The 19,816-nt window shown below is 40.8% G+C and overlaps 1 protein-coding gene across 4 annotated transcripts in view; it reads left to right on the forward strand.

The window, feature by feature from the left end:
• Positions 1–19,816, forward strand: part of Arhgap28 (Rho GTPase activating protein 28) — a 202,932-nt gene that overhangs the window by 103,093 nt on the left and 80,023 nt on the right. The gene's annotated exons all lie outside the window — the stretch shown is intronic.

A 19,816-nucleotide genomic window follows, 5' to 3' on the forward strand; every position in this document is an offset into this window, starting at 1 on the left:
TATAAAAAATAAATAAAAGAAGGAATTTATTGGATGATTTTTAAACAGTCCACCAATAGCAGTCTGCAGGCTTGAGGGTCTGGAACGTGGTAGCTGCTCCGTCTATGTGGCTGGATGCCTCAGCAGTCCCGGTCTGGCACTGAAGGCCTGGAGGAGACCTGGAGAGTCACTGGTCTTCAGCCTACACGTTGGTATGCTGAGGAAACTTGGTTTCGATGCTAAAGAAAGATAGCTGAATAGGACAGATGCAAACACAAGTGAAGGCACTCACCAGCAAGCAGCACAGGCAGTGGGGGAGGAAGGTTATAAAGCCCACCAGCAGGAGGCCAGCCCACTCTGGGGAAAGGGCTCACTCTTGAGGAAGGACCTCCTCCTTTAGTCCATCCTTCCTGAGAGCAATCTTAGAAACCTGCCCAAGAGGATGTCTGAGGATTCCTAACAGGATCCAGTTGACAACAGAATGCAACTATCACAGCACATCTATTTAATGACAATGCCATATGCTTCCCTTATGTTGTTTTATAACAGGTCTTGGATACAGGTAGTACAAGTGTTCTGACTGCATTTCCACACATGTTTCGGCTCTTCCATGTTCTTTCCATTTCCATATGAGCTCTAGAAAGCTTCTCAGTTTCCACAAGAAAAGGCTGTTAGGATTTCTACAGAGATTGCATTGAGTCTAGAGATCTACTTGGTGATGATTGACATCTGTCTTAGTTTGTCATCATTGGGAAAAATACCTGGATAGAAGCAGCTTAAGAGAGGAAAGGGTTTACTTTCAGCTTGTAGTTTCACATCATGGAAGGGAAAGCATGGCAGGAGACTTCTAGAAAAGCCAGCGACACATCATCGTGGCAGCAGGCAGAAAAGAGAAGCAGGGAGAGAGATAATGAATACAATCGATAATTTTGTACTTTTATAAATTTTTTGTTTGTTTTTCAAGGTAGGGTCTCACTCTGGTCCAGGCTGACCTGGAATTAACTATGTACTCTCAGGGTGGCCTCGAACTTACGGCGATCCTCCTACCTCTGCCTCCCAAGTGCTGGGATTACAGGCGTGCACCACCATGCCTGGCATCTATAAATATTTTTGAGCTTTATTGTAGCATCTAAATAATAGATGGATCCTTTACTACCTTATATTTTTTGCTAGATGGGATCAGAGTAGCATTTAAGTCTAAGAATTGTTCCCCATTTTGATGGTATAGCCTTTGTGATCATGGATCTATCTAGGCTGTATGAATCACAACCTTTCCAATCTAGCTGGTGGTATCAGTCTGTTCCCAGCCATCCGTGTTCACTGGGCATCCTGTAATCCATCTTTCCAATGGGGTTCCCCTGCCCTGGGGTGGCTTTCATACATGAATTTGCTGACAGAGTTCAGCTGAAGATTAAAGGGGTATCCTCTAAGCATCTGCAGACCATCTCTTTGCAATCTCAGCTCAACTCTCCCCTGATGTGTGCATTCCAGGACTGTCTTGGCTCCCAGCTCCATCTTTTAAACTCAGGGAACCCAGTCAGCTCCCTTCCATCACGACTAAGCAACTTTCTAGACCTTGAGCCAGGGCCCATTGTGGGGCTCACCTTGTTTGTTTCCTGTCTCTGAATGTTGGCTGGTTTTAGTTTCCTGGCATTCAGTGGTTTGAGAATCATTTCATATAGTATTCTGTGTGTATATCTTTCTCTTTATTTCAAGTTGGAGGTAAATATAGTTCCTGTCACTCCATCTGGGGGAAAATTGGCACATTTATTAGTTCCTGTGACATACTTCTATTGGGCACATAGTCTGTGTTTTTGTCACTGTGCTTTCTCTGTGTGTTTCTGGTTATGCGACTTTAGATAAGTCTTCAAGTTTAGCTTTTTTCCTATAGCATCTAATTCTACCCAGTAACTGTTTTATTTCAGACATTTTTATGGATGGAAATTTCATCTTTCATCATTTCTCATTTTCCTTCACTACTTTTATGTTTTTGTTTTTGTTTTTTTAGGTTTTTTGAGGTAGAGTCTCACTCTAGCCCAGGCTGACCTGGGATTCATTATGAAGTCTCATGGTGGCCTCGAACTCATAGCAATCCTCCTACCTCTGCCTCCTGAGTACTGGGATTAAAGGCGTGTGCTACCACGCCCAGCTTATATTGTATTTTTAATTGTCAGTGTGTTTGGTGTAAATTTATGTCCCCATAGCCCGGGTTATTTTTTTTGAATAAGATTGTATTTTAAGTCTCCCACAGTATGCTGGAGGCAGTGTCACTGGGGGTGGGTCTTAAATCTAACTCCAAGGTGTGTTCAGAGTGAGTTCGAACTCCGACTGTTCATGCTTTCTGGTGTTGATTTCTCTCTCTCTCTCTGCTTTGAATCTACGGAGTGAGCCAACCTCTTCTGTCATGATGGAGCTTCCCCTGGAATCTGTAAGTCTGAAGTAAGCTCCTTCCTCCTTTCCTCTCATAAGCTGCTTCTGGTCAAGTTGGTCCCAGCTGCAAGAAAGTAACTGCGACCCTTAGGTATTTTGAATATTTTTTATTATAGTTTTTTAACAATGCTCCAGCTAGTCACATGATTTATATGCCTTTGGTCAGCTGGTATTCTTTGTGCTATAGATCACCTTTTCTTCCTTCTTTTTAGACTAGTAAGATATTGAGCTCTGAAACCTGTGAATGGCAGGTGGTTGAGTATTTGCTAGTATGTATCTTTAAAGGTGTACAAGTGGATTTTGGTGGATACTTAATTGTGGATGTTTTTAAGAAGATGGTTGGGAATGTTTAGAGTGCACTCTAACTAGGCACATTTAGCCTTACTAGTAATTCATATGACTTCCAATGTTTCCTTTGTATGTCATCCAAAGTTGATCATATCTCCATGTTGGCTAGTATGCAGTTTGCTACAAAGTCATGGTTGAAAGCAAAAGTCTACTCTCTCTCTCTCTCTCTCTCTCTCTCTCTCTCTCTCTATATATATATATATATATATATGTATATATATATATATATATATAGAATATATGTATATATGCACACACATATATAATATATGTATATATACACATATATTACACACATATATATATATGCTAATTAAGTACATACTTTATATGGACACATCATGTGTTGGGACCATCCTTTCCCTCCTCCCTGCTCCATTCTGCTGAGGGCCCTGTGCAGTGGAATTGCTGGTATTCCCCAAGGGATTGTAGGTTATGAGTTATGTGAGCAGCAATAGTCATTGTTGAGGGGGCATAATGCCTCTTGATATGCCCTCCCACCCTGTGGCTCTTACAATCTTTCTGCCTTCTCTTCTGCAAAGTTCCCTGAGCCATGGTGGGTGTGTTTTAAGTACACTTTACAGTTGAGCTCTCAGGGGCTTCTGGGTTTCTGTTTAGGTGCATGCTGAGTGTCCTCAGGGTCTGTCTCCTTCATCCTGCTGCTGGGTGTCGGGCTCGCCGTGGAAGCGGCGCTCTTGCTCATGTCAGCAATTCCTCTGTGGTTTCATCTGGGCCCTGCCTGATGTGCGAGGGGTGGTTTATCTCCTTGATTCTCGCTACCTACTTTAAATGTTTTTGTTTATTTATTTATTTGTTTGTTTATTTGAGAATGACAGAGACAGAAAGAGGCAGACAGATAGAGAGAATGGGCGCACCAGGGCCTGCAGCCACTGCAAACGAACTCCAGATGCATGAGCCCCCTTGTGCATCTGGCTACCGTGGGTCCTGGGGAACAGAGCCTCAAGCCGGAGTCCTTAGGCTTCACAGGCAAGCACTTAACCGCTAAGCCATCTCTCTAGCCTGTTGCTACCTTCTTTAAAAGAGAAACAGATTCTCCAATAGGGAATAAGGTCAGCATAGGTTAAATGGGATAAGTGCTGTTAATCTAGAGAGATTTTGATGGATATATCCCTCTTTTGACCAAACACAAGTGAGGTATGGCATTACTTTTCCAAGAAATCACTTTTTAACCTTGTGTAGGTTCAAATTATGCAGCCCCTATAACTATCCAGTGAGTTCAAGGTTTCCCCATACCTGTGCAGAGCTATTTCTCCTTATTGAGGTTTCCTTTCTGGTGCTCTAATCAGCACATTCTAGTTGATACACCTTTTCCGGGATTTGGGCTCTGTTTCTTGACCTCTGTGGGACTACTGCGCTCTGGACAGGTTATTCTCTGCTGTGTTCTAGAAATGGCCTTGAAGTAGTAAGTCAAATCAATTGGAGGCTCACTCTGTGGATTTTCTTTCTTTAGGGTTTATAGTCCTGTACTACCCATTGTTAGGTTTAAAAGCACTTGGTTGTCTTATTTGTCTGCATTTCTAGTTCCTTGCAGTGTGTGTGTGGGGTGTGGTGTAGTGTGTGAAAAACAATGTGGGTCTATCATGATTGGAAACATAAGTTCATTTGATGTATTTTTAAAATGCACATCTGCAAACATGACCATTTATAGTATTTATTTTGGCTCTGTTAGCTCTTATTTAAAAAAAATGACTTGGGCTGGAGAGATGGTTTAGCGATTAAGGCACTTGCCTGCGAAGCTTAACCTCTTTGAATCCTCCAGATTCCACATACAGCCAGACGCAATAGTGATGCAAGCATGCAAGGCCACACATGCCCATGAGGGGGCGCACACATCTGGAGTTCGTTCATAGTGGCTGAAAGGCCCAGTCAGCACACCCATTCTCTCTGTCTCTGCCTCTTTCTCTCTCTCTCTCTCTAAATAAATAAATAAATAGAGAGACAAAGAAAAAAAAGAGAATAAAAAAATAAAAGAGAGACAAAGGCATAAGCATTGAAAAAAGGACTCAATGAAAGTCATTTTTGTTCACAGTTATATTTACATTACATAGAACAGCCATGTTGCAGTCAGTTCCACGTTGCTATAATAGACATCCAACCAGACGTAGGACATGGGAGGAAAGGGGTTTATTTCAGGCTTACCCCAATGGGTGATGAAGCTGGCTGCCTTTCATAGATCCAAGCAGAGAGTTATCACCAATAGCCACACCACAAAATTTGAACAGCCAGAGCTCAAGCTGCTTTGTACATCAGCCCCCCCCTCCCACATGACAAGCCCCTTGTAGCAGGGATATGCCTGCTGGGGGCTCACATAAGCTCAGTTTTAATAAAACACCCGAATCTATGTGGCCATCCATTTAAACTGTCACATTCAAACTACCACAAGAGGCATCTTGGAGCTTGTAACTCATGCTCATAGGTACTTGAGAAGTATTTGTTAAACTAATCATCGGTATCATGTAGCCAGTATATTTCTTCTGAAATAAATGTTCTTCTTTGTATATGTTCACAATTCATCTATACCCATAAGTTATCCTCAGACTAAATTTTTAGTTAGAGAAAATTGGCAGAAATATTGTTTTCCCTTCTCCGCCTCAGAGCCAAAAATTTTGCAGCTTATTGAGAAGCTGGAACTAAATGGAAGAAAGGTCTCAGCCTGTATCTTTGTATGCCTTAATGCATTCATATGTAAGTTATTTTTATGTTCTTGAAGTGCCAGTAAATGCATTGAGTGTTGTGTGTTCAAAATTCCATCTGCTCATGTTTAGAAGTGTGTGGGATGGGTGTGAGGCATTCTTTCCTTCAAGAGAGACCACCTAAAATTAATCTTAAGTTTAGTTAGAGTAGAAGGGAGGATTGCAAGCTCAGAAATATTTTCATGCACAAAGGCAGCTGGGCCTCCATCTCCAGGGTATGCAGTCGAGGAGCAATAAGCCACTTTCTTGGAGTCTCCCTGCAACATCTTCAGAGGTAACAGAAGGCTGTTGAGCCTGAGCCTGGAAACCAGTCAGCATTATTGATTATGACAGAGTGACTAATATAGTTAGTTACTGCATTATGCTGATCCTAGGGAGTTTCCACCACATAGGTTAAAGGTAAACTCTTTTATTTATTTATTTATTTATTTATTTATTTATTTTTTAGTAGGGTCTCACTCTGGCTCAGGCTAACCTGGAATTCACTATGTAGTCTCAGGGTAGCCTTGATCTCATGGTGATCCTTTTACCTCTTCCTCCTGAGTTCTGGGATTAAAGGCATGTACCACCATCCCCTGCTTAAAGGTAAACTCTTAAGGAAGAAGAACACTGTGGACAGAGTGTTCATATGGAGTAGGAGGATTTATGGACCAAATTGTAGAAGCTTGAGAGGCAGATAAAAGACTGCTGGGAAAGGAAAATAAGAAATGGACAAAGAGTGACTGCTCATAAAGGTTTAATGAAAATCAGTGGAGAAAATTCTGCTAGGAGACAAGTCTGTTTTCTTAAAGTGTGACTACATGGTAGGAACCACTGGAGTTTCTTAGGGTGGGATTGAATTGATCTGATAATGAGTAGTGTTTTGAGTTAGCTGGACTAGATGAAGTAGAGAACCAGTATAAGATATACATGTACTCCTCACATCTTCTGTAGTGAAATTTCAGTGACTAAAGCAGAAGGATCCGCATTTTATATGAGTTTTCTGAGAAATTAAAAAAAAAAAACACATTGTGAACCCTTGAGATAGTTTAAAGGAAACTCCTGTACTTGAGTCAAATGTAGAATAACAATTCTAAGTCAACCGGACTTTGAAAGAAACCCCAGTGTCTGATTATTCTCAGGGTTTTCTTGGAGTCTAAACTTTCTTTGCTGTTTTAACTAGGGCCAGCCTCTGTCAAGACACCACAAAACAGTAACATGCTAATATAACCTCTGTTCATTAAGTAAATGAATAAATCATTGAAAATGGTGTCGGTAGGAGCATTGTTAACAAGTAATTTGGTAGATTAATGAGAAGAAAAGGCTGGAGGGGAAGGACAGGAGTTCTTCACCTTCCTATAAATTCTGATTGTCACACAAACATTCCTCAAGACTAAAAATGGACCTGCCTGAAGAAGTTCCTTTCAGAGCTTACTCAATTCATTCCACAAACCTTTCCTAGGGTTTACAATGCAAAAGTCACCTGTTATGGGTCTGCTAAGTACCTGCAAATAGGTTTCCAAATACAAGAGAATCTTGACTATCCATGGTTACTATATGCAGTGGGAAATCAGAGAGCTCTGGAAGAGTTTCTTTAACTTGTTCTTAGAGTTTTAACATTGCACACACAATGCATAATTGCAGTACATTTATTTTTATATCTTCCTTTGAGACTTACAAAATACTTCTTTGTCTTTTTTTTCTGTATAGGGCAATAGTCTTTTTTTAAATTTACATGACAACTTATTTACTAAAAAAGGTTATTAAAGTAACCATAACCAATATTTCCAACCTTTCCAATAATTTTTAATCAGGGAACTAATATCCATTGCCATTTACTAAACATAAGACAATGATTGCTTTCCATACTACATATATGATTTTTAAAGGATTTCTGGACACAAAAATTTTCCTAGAATTCTATAGTGAAAGTCAACACAAAACTATGAGTCATTATTTAAACAGACTCTCAGTGTGTAGCACAGGCTGGCTTTAAATATCCCAGCCTCATGCATCAGATTCCCAAGTACAAATGATTCAGGATTTGAGACTTAGAGAAGTTTAAATGCCATAAAGATGCAGGGAATAACCAGGCCCTTGGACCCCAACTTTTGGGTTCTTGACCAAGTTAGAAAGGAATTGAAAACATGGATTCTGAGAAGGATAAATTATGCATGATGAGGTTTATTTTAGGGAGAGCTAATATCCAGAGGGAAGGCTAGCAGGAAGCCCAAAAGAACAAGAGCTTCTCGCCATCGCCTGGTTAGAAAGGGGGAGAGGAGATGGGAGAAACTCTTTCTCACATAGAGAAACCTCCAGGGAAGAAATCTCTGGAGAAGAAACACATGCATGTAGAAGACAAAGTGTGAGAGCCCAAGCCAAAAGACTCCCCTCGTATAAGAGATCAGAGAGGACTGAGAAATAACACAGGTCTTGGAGCTTTAAGAGACATCATACACCTTACAATGTGAGAAAGCACCCCAAAATAAGGCAGGAACGTGTCTGGGACAAGAGGAAATTCTTTCCAAGCCTGGCTGGGAAGGAGGAGAGCTTACCAACAGGGACCAGGAAACAAAGATCAGGAGGATATGAAGAGAGAGAGTTACACACATGGCCAGGGTCCTTTATGTATTTAACATCGAGTTACTGTGAGCCTCATCATCAGACTCAGGTGAGGCTCAGTGAGGAATGGCCAGCTTATGCAGGTGTGCTACACTGAGGATGAAGAAGAAAGCTGCTGCCTGGAAACAGTGGCTTGCAGCCATCTTGGATGAGACTGGATCAGATGTGGGTTCTAGTCCTGCAAGGGCAGGCACAGTGACGTCCATGTTTTCTTTGGGCCCCTATCCGAGGATGACTGCTGACATTTAAAAAAAGCTATCTTGGTCCTGTTCTTCCTTAGCTGGGGTTCCAGATGGGTGGTGCTCTGATGGTTTCTGTGAGTCATTTAGTAGAATGTAGGATCAGTAGGTGTAGTGGCATGGATGGTTTATTGTCTACGCATGCCAAGGGGGCAAGTAGGAACTGAGACCCATCCTTGCTCTATTAGCCAAACCTGTTAGAAACCTCTTATTCTTAGAGAGGGTGGTCTTTATTTGAAGCCATAAAATGTCCTATATGGAGCTGGGTGTGGGGACACACACCACTCATGTCAGCACTTAGGCAGCTGCAGCAGGAGGGTAAATATTTGGAAACCAACTCTTGCAGCATGATGAGATCCTATTTTGAAAGATAAGGCAGAACAAAGGTGCTGTATGAGTTAGCTGGAGTCCTGGTAGGATTTCCGTTGGGAATGCTGAAATGAAGATACTCTCTCAGGCAGACTCTGGGCAGTTTGTGTTCTGATGGAGCATTTGAATGAAGAAATGAAGGCAAATTAAAAACACTCCAACATCTCAGGTCCACTCATCAAAGCCAGAATACTAAGTGGTGACCTCATTCTTATTTTTTTAATCTTTTTTGTAAATGTTTTGTATTTATGGGAGAGAGAGAGAGAGAGAGAGAGAGAGAGAGAGAGGGGGGGGGAGTGAGGGAGTGAAGGCACTGCAGGGCGTTCAGCCACTGCAAACGAATTCCAGACACACGCGCCGCCTTGTGCATCTGGCTTAAGCGGGTCCTGGAGAATCAAACCGGGGTCCTTTTGCTTTGCAGGCAAATGCTTTAACTGCTAAGCCTTCTCTCCAGCCCTGGTGGCCTCATTTTTAAATAAGTGAAGGCAGATATTGTAGCATGCAAAGATGAACTCCTTTGTATCACTTATTTTTAAAAAATTGGCTGAAAGCCACAGATTAGCTCATTCATTGTCCATTCAGAAATCCTCCTCCTAAAAGGACACTGAAATATGGAAAGAAAATAGGTGACATTGCTTGAAAATGACTGGACAGGGAGCCTTAGAGGAAGGCCAGTTTCTTGGGTAAGTCTTTCTTTTGAAAAAGAAATGGCTTCAACTAAGATGACCAAAAAACTAACTACCCCCTGTGGCCAGTTATTGATCAGAGGTTTATAGCTTCCTTTCTGCCATCAGGAAATAGATACTAAATGATCAAAGCCATCTATCTTGACTTGTCCAGGAACTTCAGGGACACTAATAACAAGAGTCTTCCATGTGCTCCACGTCATCCAGCATGGATTTATTAACTAGACTCTCTCCTCACACACATAGCACAGCTCTTGTCTTCCTGAAACTAGCAATGTCTGAGGGTGACGAAGTGCTTGCTAGTCTGTGTCACACTGACAGAGGTGATGAGATGATGGTCTGTGTCACACTGACTGAGGTGATGAGGTGATGGTCTGTGTCACACTGACGGAGGTGATGTGGTGATGGTCTGTGCCACACTGACTGAGGTGATGAGATGATGGTCTGTGTCACACTGACTGAGGTGATGAGGTGATGGTCTGTGTCACACTGACTGAGGTGATGAGATGATGGTCTGTGCCACACTGACTGAGGTGATGAGATGATGGTCTGTGCCACACTGACTGAGGTGATGAGATGATGGTCTGTGTCACACTGACTGAGGTGATGAGGTGATGGTCTGTGTCACACTGACTGAGGTGATGAGATGATGGTCTGTGTCACACTGACTGAGGTGATGAGATGATGGTCTGTGCCACACTGACTGAGGTGATGTGGTGATGGTCTGTGCCACACTGACTGAGGTGATGAGGTGATGGTCTGTGTCTCATTGACTGAGGTGATGAGGTGATGGTCTGTGCCACACTGACTGAGGTGATGAGGTGATGGTCTGTGTCTCATTGACTGAGGTGATGAGGTGATGGTCTGTGTCTCATTGACTGAGGTGATGAGGTGATGGTCTGTGTCACACTGACTGAGGTGATGAGGTGATGGTCTGTGTCTCATTGACTGAGGTGATGAGGTGATGGTCTGTGTCACACTGACTGAGGTGATGAGGTGATGGTCTGTGTCTCATTGACTGAGGTGATGAGGTGATGGTCTGTGTCTCATTGACTGAGGTGATGAGTTGATGGTCTGTGTCTCATTGACTGAGGTGATGAGTTGATGGTCTGTGTCTCATTGACTGAGGTGATGAGGTGTTGGTCTGTGTCACACTGACTGAGGTGATGTGGTGATGGTCTGTGTCACACTGACTGAGGTGATGTGGTGATGGTCTGTGTCACACTGACTGAGGTGATGTGGTGATGGTCTGTGTCACACTGACTGAGGTGATGTGGTGATGGTCTGTGTCACACTGACTGAGGTGATGAGGTGATGGTCTGTGTCACACTGACTGAGGTGATGGTCTGTGTCACACTGACTGAGGTGATGAGGTGATGGTCTATGTCACACTGACTGAGGTGATGATGTATTGTGGGAACTCTCATTGGACCCTTCTTTCAGTGGCATTTGGGATTGTATGAACAACTTCCTCTCCTGGATTTGGGAAATGCTAAAGCATCCATCAGAAGATGGTCAGTGTGCCATATTAACTGGAGAAGGTCAAATGAAGATCAAATTCAATCTTATCAGTTGGATTACTTTCCTTTACTTTCCTTATTAGTAATATCGATGGCTTAGCAATAAATATTTGAACTTAGAATTTATTTTAACAAATGCCTTTGTACCATAAGGAAAGCTGAACGAAAATGAAGTCATTGCAGTTTCAGGCTGTCATAACAGTTTTAGAAAAGAAGGTGAAAATTATGGGCATTCTCAGGTAATTTATGCCATCCAAATGTCAACTAGCAGCTACACTTAAAATATGATAAATGTTTAATAGTGAATGGCAGTAATTTGTTCCTTGTTTTCAAATTTTTAACCTTTTAGTTTTACTGCTCTGTATTGTGTGCACACCTCCTGTGTCCAGAATATTTGCAATACTTCCTGCCAGTTTTATTAGCTCACTTCCAAATTCTCAGAGCGTAAGGGCTTTTTGTGTGTTTATTTATTAAAGAACAAGCCTTTTCATGATTTTTAATTTTTTTAAAAAACTTTATTGCAAGTACATCTTTTATAACTCTTTATCACAAAGCTTGGGGTCTTCATTAATAAATATTGTGATCACAAAGCAGAATTCTCATGACATTTGATAATGAAAGATAACTCATGTGGTCATTTTATCATGTGCTATTCCAAAAGTACATTATGGAACAAAAGGATCATATTTGTTGTAAATATGTGATGCTTTAATTCTTGCAGAAAATGAGATCACATAAGAATAAACAGATGAGGAAACTGGCAGCCAGGAGAAAGAACATAAAGTTAGTCATTAAGAGACCAAGTCTGTAGTTTTAGTTCTTAATACTCCATTGTACAACCTGGAACTATCTTCTTATCTCTTCAGAGCTTCACTTTTCTTATCTATAAAATGTTTTGGTTTATTGGAACACTTCCCCAGTTTCCCTTCCTTGCTCCAATTCTAGAACCTCTGTTTCATTAGAAGCCCTTGTTATGACTCTCCAGCTCCAAGCTGCTGTGTGTGCGTGGAGGAATCAGCTATCTCTAAGGTGGCTAGTGAAAACAAATGCAAAACAGATGGTTATGACTCCAGGGAACTCTCTAGAATCCACACCATCATGGAGTATTTCTGTGTATAGAAAAAGTGTATTGTGAAAGAAGGAACATCAACGAATGTGGGCCTGTGTTCACCTAAAGGGCCAGTTCCCCAGTGTCACAGCTGAGGACGTCGGGCTTGTGTTCATCTCCTTTGAAACTGAACCAATGTGTGTGTCCCGTGTGGAAGGAGGCCATGCTCACTTGGGGTGAAAGCCTCGTCTACATGGAGCACCAGGCTGAGGGAGCACATTCCCATGGGCTGTCCATGTGAGGCACAGGTTGTGTGAGATCCGCCTTGACTTTGTTTGGGATTCTGTCCTTCCAGAATTGAGTCTGTGGTGCTGAAGGCAGGCAGAACACACACACACACACACACACACACACTCACAAGTTAAAACGCAAAACAAGAATGCAATGGGGCAACTTGTTGAAAACTCATTGAAGAATTAATGACTAGGCAAGAGTAGTCATGAACACAGCCAGAGATGTGTGAAGAGTCGTTGCTCTCCATCAAATATATCACATCACCAGAAAGGCCAATAAGGAGCTAGTAAAACAAGACAAACCCTTACATGATAGCAGACTAGGAGGATCATCTTTTCTCAGAAGTCATAAAAAGTTGGGGCTGGAGAGATGGCTTAGTGGTTATGGTGCATGCGTGTAAAGCCTAAGGACCCAGGTTCGATTATCTAGGTCTCAGGTAAGCCAGATGCACATGGTGGCACATGCATCTGGAGTTCGTTTGCAGTGGCTAGAGCCCTGGCGTGCCCATTTTCACTCTCTCTAATAAATAAATAAAAATAAATATAAAATCTTAAAAAAATAAAGAAGAAAAAGTAATGCCTATTTCAGTAAGGCTCTCAAAATCGTTCATATATATATATATCCATACACACATATATATGCTGGTTGCATGTATGTGTGAACATATATATGTACATACATACTTAATAAAATATAAATAATATAATATAAATACATAATATATTCTATATGTTAGTATATATGCATCATGTGCATTTATATACATATAGGTACACACACATATATATGTATATGTGTATATACATATATGTGTGTGTGTGTGTATATATATATATATATATATACACATATATATAATGTATATGTATACATACACTACAGTTTGGTACAAAAGCATAGAACAAACAACTTACATTTGAAATAAAGAAAAGCTATCTTTTCCAAAGTATTTATCTAGATTACTTGATGCAGTATAATTTCAGAAGCACAAAACATAGATTGCCAAGAGTCTGGGATGTCGCTGAAAGGATGAAGTGTGGAAATGAATTAAAAGGTGAAAGAAAGCTTTTTTCCCTCACATTCTACTTTATAGATTTTATCCCAGGCATCTCCTAATTAGATAAAAAAAAAAAAAGAATATAGCCTCTGAGCAATGATTAGGTGTCAGCAAACTCCTTCTCTACTCAAAGTGTTAATTTTTCTTAGGGGATAATGTAATAAGAGTCACTTGTGAGATTGACTGGGCTTCACAAAAATCAGTATATACCTCATAAATCATATATTAGCGCTAACACAGCTGGAACACGAGGTTCACATTTGATGATGTTTTGTCCTTCATGAGAAGTAACCTGACCGGGAGCAAGACCATTGCTGCTCCGCGGTCACTGTCCTTTGCTGAGAGCAACTTTAGCCTGTTGTAGAATTATCTTTCAGTCTTCCTAAACCAACAGTCCTTTTTGAAGCTTTCAACTCTTTATTTTTTGCTCGTTTTAGGAGTAGGTTTTTTTTTTTTTTTGGTAATTATCAAATTTCAAAAAACGTAGTAGAGATAATTGTTTACTTATCATTTTTATTGCATGTGTAGCTAGTGGTATTTAATATTTATCAAGTTGTGGAAATCACCACTACTTCCAAAACACAGCAGTCTGAATGAAACTGTGTATACACTAGCAGCCATTCTTCATGTTCCCCTTTCAGTCTAAATAGAGGAATTTTAATAAATAGTTGGTCCTCAAGTTGATAATGGTTAGAGTTATTTTTTTTTTAACTTTACAGCCAGGTGTAGAACTATACCCCTATTATCAGGTGTACTGTATTCAGTAAGTTATAAAAAATATTCAATATTTTATTGAAAAAACTACATATGATATTCAATCCTTTATCCAGTAATTACATAAGACATTTAATACATTATTCAAAGGAGTCATCTATTAGATGATTTTACCAAACTGCAGGTGAATACAAGTGATCTGAGCCCGTTTAATTTAAGCCAGGCGAAGCATGGATATTCAGTTAGTTAGATATATTTGGTGCGCTTTTAATTTAATGATATTCTCAGCTTCCCAAAGGTTTATCCGGGTGGATATAACCCCATCATGAGTTGATAGGAGCATCTGTAGCATTCTAGGTTATACTACACACTGTGCATTGGTGTAGGGGCCCTTCAGCTTACCATGGGATGAGTCTGGGTTAACCCATGGCAAATTGAAAATACCCTATGTTGAGCGTGCATTGAACTGAATCCATCTAATATTCTGGGTGGTTTATTTTTATATACACTAGAGTATCGTTTATTTCCTTTTTTGATCACAGGGCTGGTCCAGCTCATCACGGGAGTTAGCCCAGCAGCCATCAAAATCAGGACAGTTTCCACTGACTACATCTGTTTGGCTATTTATGACAAGGTCTTATGTAACCTAGTCTGGTCTCAAGCTCTGTATATAGCTGAGGATGTCCTTGAACTTCTGATCTTCCTGCCTCCACCTCCCAAGTTCTTGTGTTAGAGGCACGTTCCACCATGCCTACCTTACTGATTACATCTTGCTTTTCCACCATCGTATATTCAAAAATAATTAAGTGGAACCATCAGAGGCAGGGACTGTATATGAAGATTTATCTATATACGTGTGTATAAACCATCTACTTCAGTTACATAGTAACTTACAAACATTGATTCTACTTAGTGGCCTTTTCTTTATCCTTAGTAGATCAGTAGATAGGACATAATCAAAGTGAGACGTGTCAAGTTGATTTGGTTTCATGCATAGAAAAGCAGAAAATGGGCTGAGGATATGGCAGTGGTTTAAGGCACTTGCTTGCAAAGTCTGCCATTCCAGGCTTGATTCCCCAGTGCCCATGGGAAGCCAGTTATACAAAGTGGCACATGCTTCTTGAATTCATTTGCAGCATCAAGAAACCATAGGGTGCCTTATATTCTCTCTCTTTCCTTACAAAATAAGGAAGGAAGAAAGGATGGGAGGGAGGGAAAAGAACAGAAAAGAAATAACTATAATAGGAAAGGAATGGGCTGGAGAGATGGCTTAGCAGTTAAGGTGCTTGCCTGTGGCATCTAAGGATCCAGGTTTGACTCCCCAGAAACCACGCAAGTCAGATGCACAGTGACACATGCATCTGGAGTTTGTTTGCAGTGGCTGGAGGCCCTGGCATGCCCATTTGCGCTCTCTCTCTCTCTCTCTCTCTCTCTCTCTTACACACACACACACTCTCTCTAAGTAAAATAAAAATTCCAAAACAAAAAGACTTGGAAGAAGGAAAATAGAAAAAATAGAATGAAAAATAAAAGCAGAAAATAATTGTCATCCCCTCTTCCAGAAAGACTTCATTGTTTCCTGTAGGCTCCACCTTTGAACTTCTCTAAAGTTGGCATATAATGGCTTGAAGTTATTCTTTTCTTTCATTGCTACCTTCTTAACATGGTACTCACCAATAATATATCAATACCTAAGATTTTAATTGCTGATGTGAATCTCATTGTTTTGAAGTCCAGCAGACTAATATTCTCTACTGTGTGCACTAATTTGTTTTCTGACTGAAGCCTCCCCCTTGTCTTAAAACAGATTGTTCTACACCCTTTGCTACTGGCGGAGAGACCCCATGGATTTGTTCTCTTTGGACAGTTTTGTCACCTCTGTTTTTGTCCCCAAGAGGAAAAGTGAAAACTGGGAAGGCAAAATGAGGATCTGGGGAGCCTGAATGACAGAATCAGCCAAAATCCAAAGAAAGGAAGCCTAGGCCTGCTGTGACCTCCCACTTTTCTTGCTCTCAGTTTCCTCAGTGCCCTTCATGTGCTTCCCCAAGCCCTCCAAGGGGAGCTTGTCTGTGAGCATGGGAGAATCCAGAGATTCCTAAGAAGCCAGAGCATCAAAACAAGGGATTTGTCCTCCACTTTACCTGAATGGCCTCCCTAGGAAGCTGAGAGGGCAGAGAGCGTTTGTTGCTGGGACTATGCCCAGGGTCCCTGTGTCCTTGACTGAGGTGGGGGGAGGGGGTTCTTGCACCTCAGCTGTAATGGTATTTGAGATCTCTCCAGATGTTCACAATATGCTGCTCCAACATCATTCAGAGACTCCAATCAGCCCTGGGGAATGCAGGCATGTTCTCCAGGAAAGGGATGGGGAAATCTGTGGTTCTAGAAGTTTCTTCCTATAACTCTTAGTTATTTCTCCTTCTTTTCTTTCTCCTTCTCCTCCTTCTTCTTCCACCTCCTTTCTGTCCCCCTCCTTCTCCTTCTTCTTTTCTTCTTCTTCTTTTTTTTTTTTTTTTTTTGGTATGAAGGCAGTGTGAACCATAGAAGTAAACTGAAACTCTGCCCTACTGTTGAAATCCAGACACTTGCATCTGAGAATCTCTGCTAGACCCCTCTCTGCTTAGAAGCCAGGCTGTCCCCACTTCATTGTTACTTGGGTATCCCCTCAGTGGGATGGAGCATCTCCCCTAATCCTACCCCAAATGACTTATCCAAGTATTCCTTCCAGTGATATCACTTGGAAAAGATTTGGCTTCAAATAACCATATCAAAAATAACCAAAAGTAGAGAGAGTTGTCTTAAAAATAAGTGTTTTGATTTCTGCTCTCACATTCTGAAGAAGTTCAGAGATAGGAAGCATGTGGTGTTATGCCCGAGACATGGTGCCAGAGCTCACTGTCCAAAGACAGCTGCTGAAGTACCAGTCTTGTCAGCATTCCATGACAGAGGAGGAGAGAGGGCTAGCATCTGTGTTAGGAAAACAAAACATTTCAGTGAAGCTCCAGAGAGGACATATGCGGAGTTTGGTGAGAGTTGGTTGAGTCAGAGTGGTACTTACAACCAAAGGGAATTGCCGAACAAGTTCAGGTCAGAGAGGATCTCTGAAAAAATACTGTTTGTATTATTCCATTCCATTGCTAATATTTTAGTGGTCTTATTATATTTTAGCACCCAGTATAGCCTGACATAAAATCCAGCCCTGTGATGCTAGCAAATTAGTAACATCATAGAAATCAGTACCATATGAGCCCACTGTATGCCAGGCATTTCACCTAATAACTCAGTCCATATTAAAACTGCATGGAGGGTTTGTGTTTAATATTCCCATTTCATGGTTTAGGAAATGAAGGCCATGGTGGTCCAATAGTTTGCTCAAGGTTATAGGGTTAGGAAGCCACAGAGCCTGCCTCCAGAGCTGGGCCCGCTGGCTTCAGAGTTTTCCTCTAAGTCTCTCTGCAGTAATTATTTTGGGGCATGAAAACATGTAATGTTACAAGCAGAGACACAGTTACATGAAAGCCTGCTAGAGTTAAGAAGGATTACTTTTGGGAGACAACTTGGATACGATTGAAATGTGAATTGACTCCCTGGCTTCATTGTCATGAGTCAGTTATTCTGAGGTTCTGCAATTTGCTGGGAATTGTGTAGATAAGACAGACATGCTTTCTTGGTATGCAGTTGGGGAAGATACCCCACCCCCAATCAAATGCAGTAAGCAAAGAAATGAGATGCATATCGTTAGTGAATAAGAAGGAGGCACAGAGAGGTTCTGGATGGTTGGAGATGTCTTTGTTCATGTAGGCAGGAAAAGGTTCTCTGCGTGAAGAAGCACATAGGTTTTGAGCTGAAAGAGGAGAACGTCTTGTTGCAGAAATAGTAGACAGAGAATATTCCAGGAAGAAAGAGCAGACAGATCAAGTGTCCTCAGGGCAAGAGCATGGCATTTCTGAGAAATTCAGAAGCTCATAGTATGCCTAGTGCGGGTACCAGAGAAGAGGAATGGAAGGTGAGCCTGGAAGGAATGTGCTGAGCCCTAAAGTCCTAGAGAAGAACTGACATTCATTAGAATTGCACTGAGGAGCTCTGTGTCCCCACTTTATGCTGCTCAGTAACTCATCCTGTGGTGTATAATACCAGCTGTGACTCCTTCAAACGATGCCATGTGTATGAGAGGAAATTGACAGATGTAAAATCCACTATAAGATAAGAGATTATAAAGGCCCAGAGTATTTCTTAGTGTTAATATATCTTTTAAAATATTTTTGAGGAACAAACTTGTTAGACAATGGGAGGTACGCACAGAAAAATAAGTCCTTTCTAGGATGCAATATTTTTACAGTGTTTTGGTAAGCCTTGTTTCTAGTTGGGATATACACTAGTTTGTGATGGACCATAATGCCCACTTGCAGCTGCTAAAGAGAAAAAGGGATGAATGTAAAAATTTTATGTTTTAAAAGTGTATTGGAGAGCTGTGGTACAAAGGAGTAGGATCTCCTACATGCTATGCATGCGTAGTAATCGATTTTAAAAGAAATTAGATATGCAAAGTGCAAAACTAAAAAAAAAGTTTAGCATAGCCATAAACTTTCTCAGAATGTGGCATTTGGAGGACAGTAGGCTGTGTTTGCAATGGTGACAGGAAGCAGATGTTTATGTACTAATAAATAGTCTGTGTGTCTCTTAGTGATTTCCAGTATTAATTTTATTGCAACAAAAACCCTTAAAATCCTTAAAAATAGTAAGGGGCCAATAGCTATCATGTTATCTTGCTAATTACATTTGTATTTCTACTATAAGAATGAGGTTGCTTTGCCTAACTATATAGCATACACTGAAGGGGTGGGGAGATGGCTTAGTGGTCAAGGCACTTGCCTGCAAAGCCTAAGGACCCAGGTTCAATTCCACAGTACCCACGGAATAGCTACATGCACAAGATGGTACATGCATCTTTGCAGCAGCTTGAGGCCTTGATGTGTCCATTCTCTTTCTCTCTCTTTCTTTCTATTTCCTTGTAAATAAAATAAATAAATAAATAAGAATTCACTTAAAACTCTCATGGCCCTAAGTATCAAGTAAAGCTGCCTGAAATTCTTTTTATCACACAGGACTTTTTTTTTTTTTTTTTTTTTTTTTTCCGAGGTAGTGTTTCACTCCAGCCCAGACTCATCCAGAACTCACTCTGCAGTCCCTGGGAGTTCTTAAACTCTCAATGATTCTCCTAACTTTGCCTCCAAAGTGCTGGAATTAAAGGCAGGTGCTGCCATGCCTGGCTTGCAACACATTACAAAAAAAAAAAAAAAAAAAAAAAAAACTAATTTTTATAATTTCTTGAAATTCTTTAAGTTAAAAAATTAATTTTGTTATTACTAATTAATTTCAAAACTAAAACTTCTTACAATCAAGTACCATGAAAGGATCAATGTTAAAATTCCAGAATTTCCTATGAAAGATGATTTAGAAACTTAACATGAGAATTTCCTAAAAGCCAAAAGAATATGAGGGATTTTTTTTTTGGGGGGGGGTCTTATTGGTAGAGACATTACCCTACCTTCTAGGAAATCCTTAAAAAAACAAATCTTGCAAACCAACAGTAAATTTTAAAATTAAAGCTGAGAAATCATGTGATAATGATGTGTTAGTTTTCTGTCGCTGTGACTAAATACCATGGATAATCAGCTTATACAGAGGGCAGGTTTGTTTTGGCCCACGGTTTCTATATTGCAGTCCATGGCCACTTGGCATAGTCACTTCAGGCCTGTGAAGACACCATCAATCAGGGCTGGGCACTTGGTAGAGGAGGTCTGTTCACCTCCTGGAAGG

The sequence above is a fragment of the Jaculus jaculus genome, chromosome 2 (assembly GCF_020740685.1).
Source record: "Jaculus jaculus isolate mJacJac1 chromosome 2, mJacJac1.mat.Y.cur, whole genome shotgun sequence".
Classification (NCBI taxonomy): Eukaryota; Metazoa; Chordata; class Mammalia; order Rodentia; family Dipodidae; genus Jaculus; species Jaculus jaculus.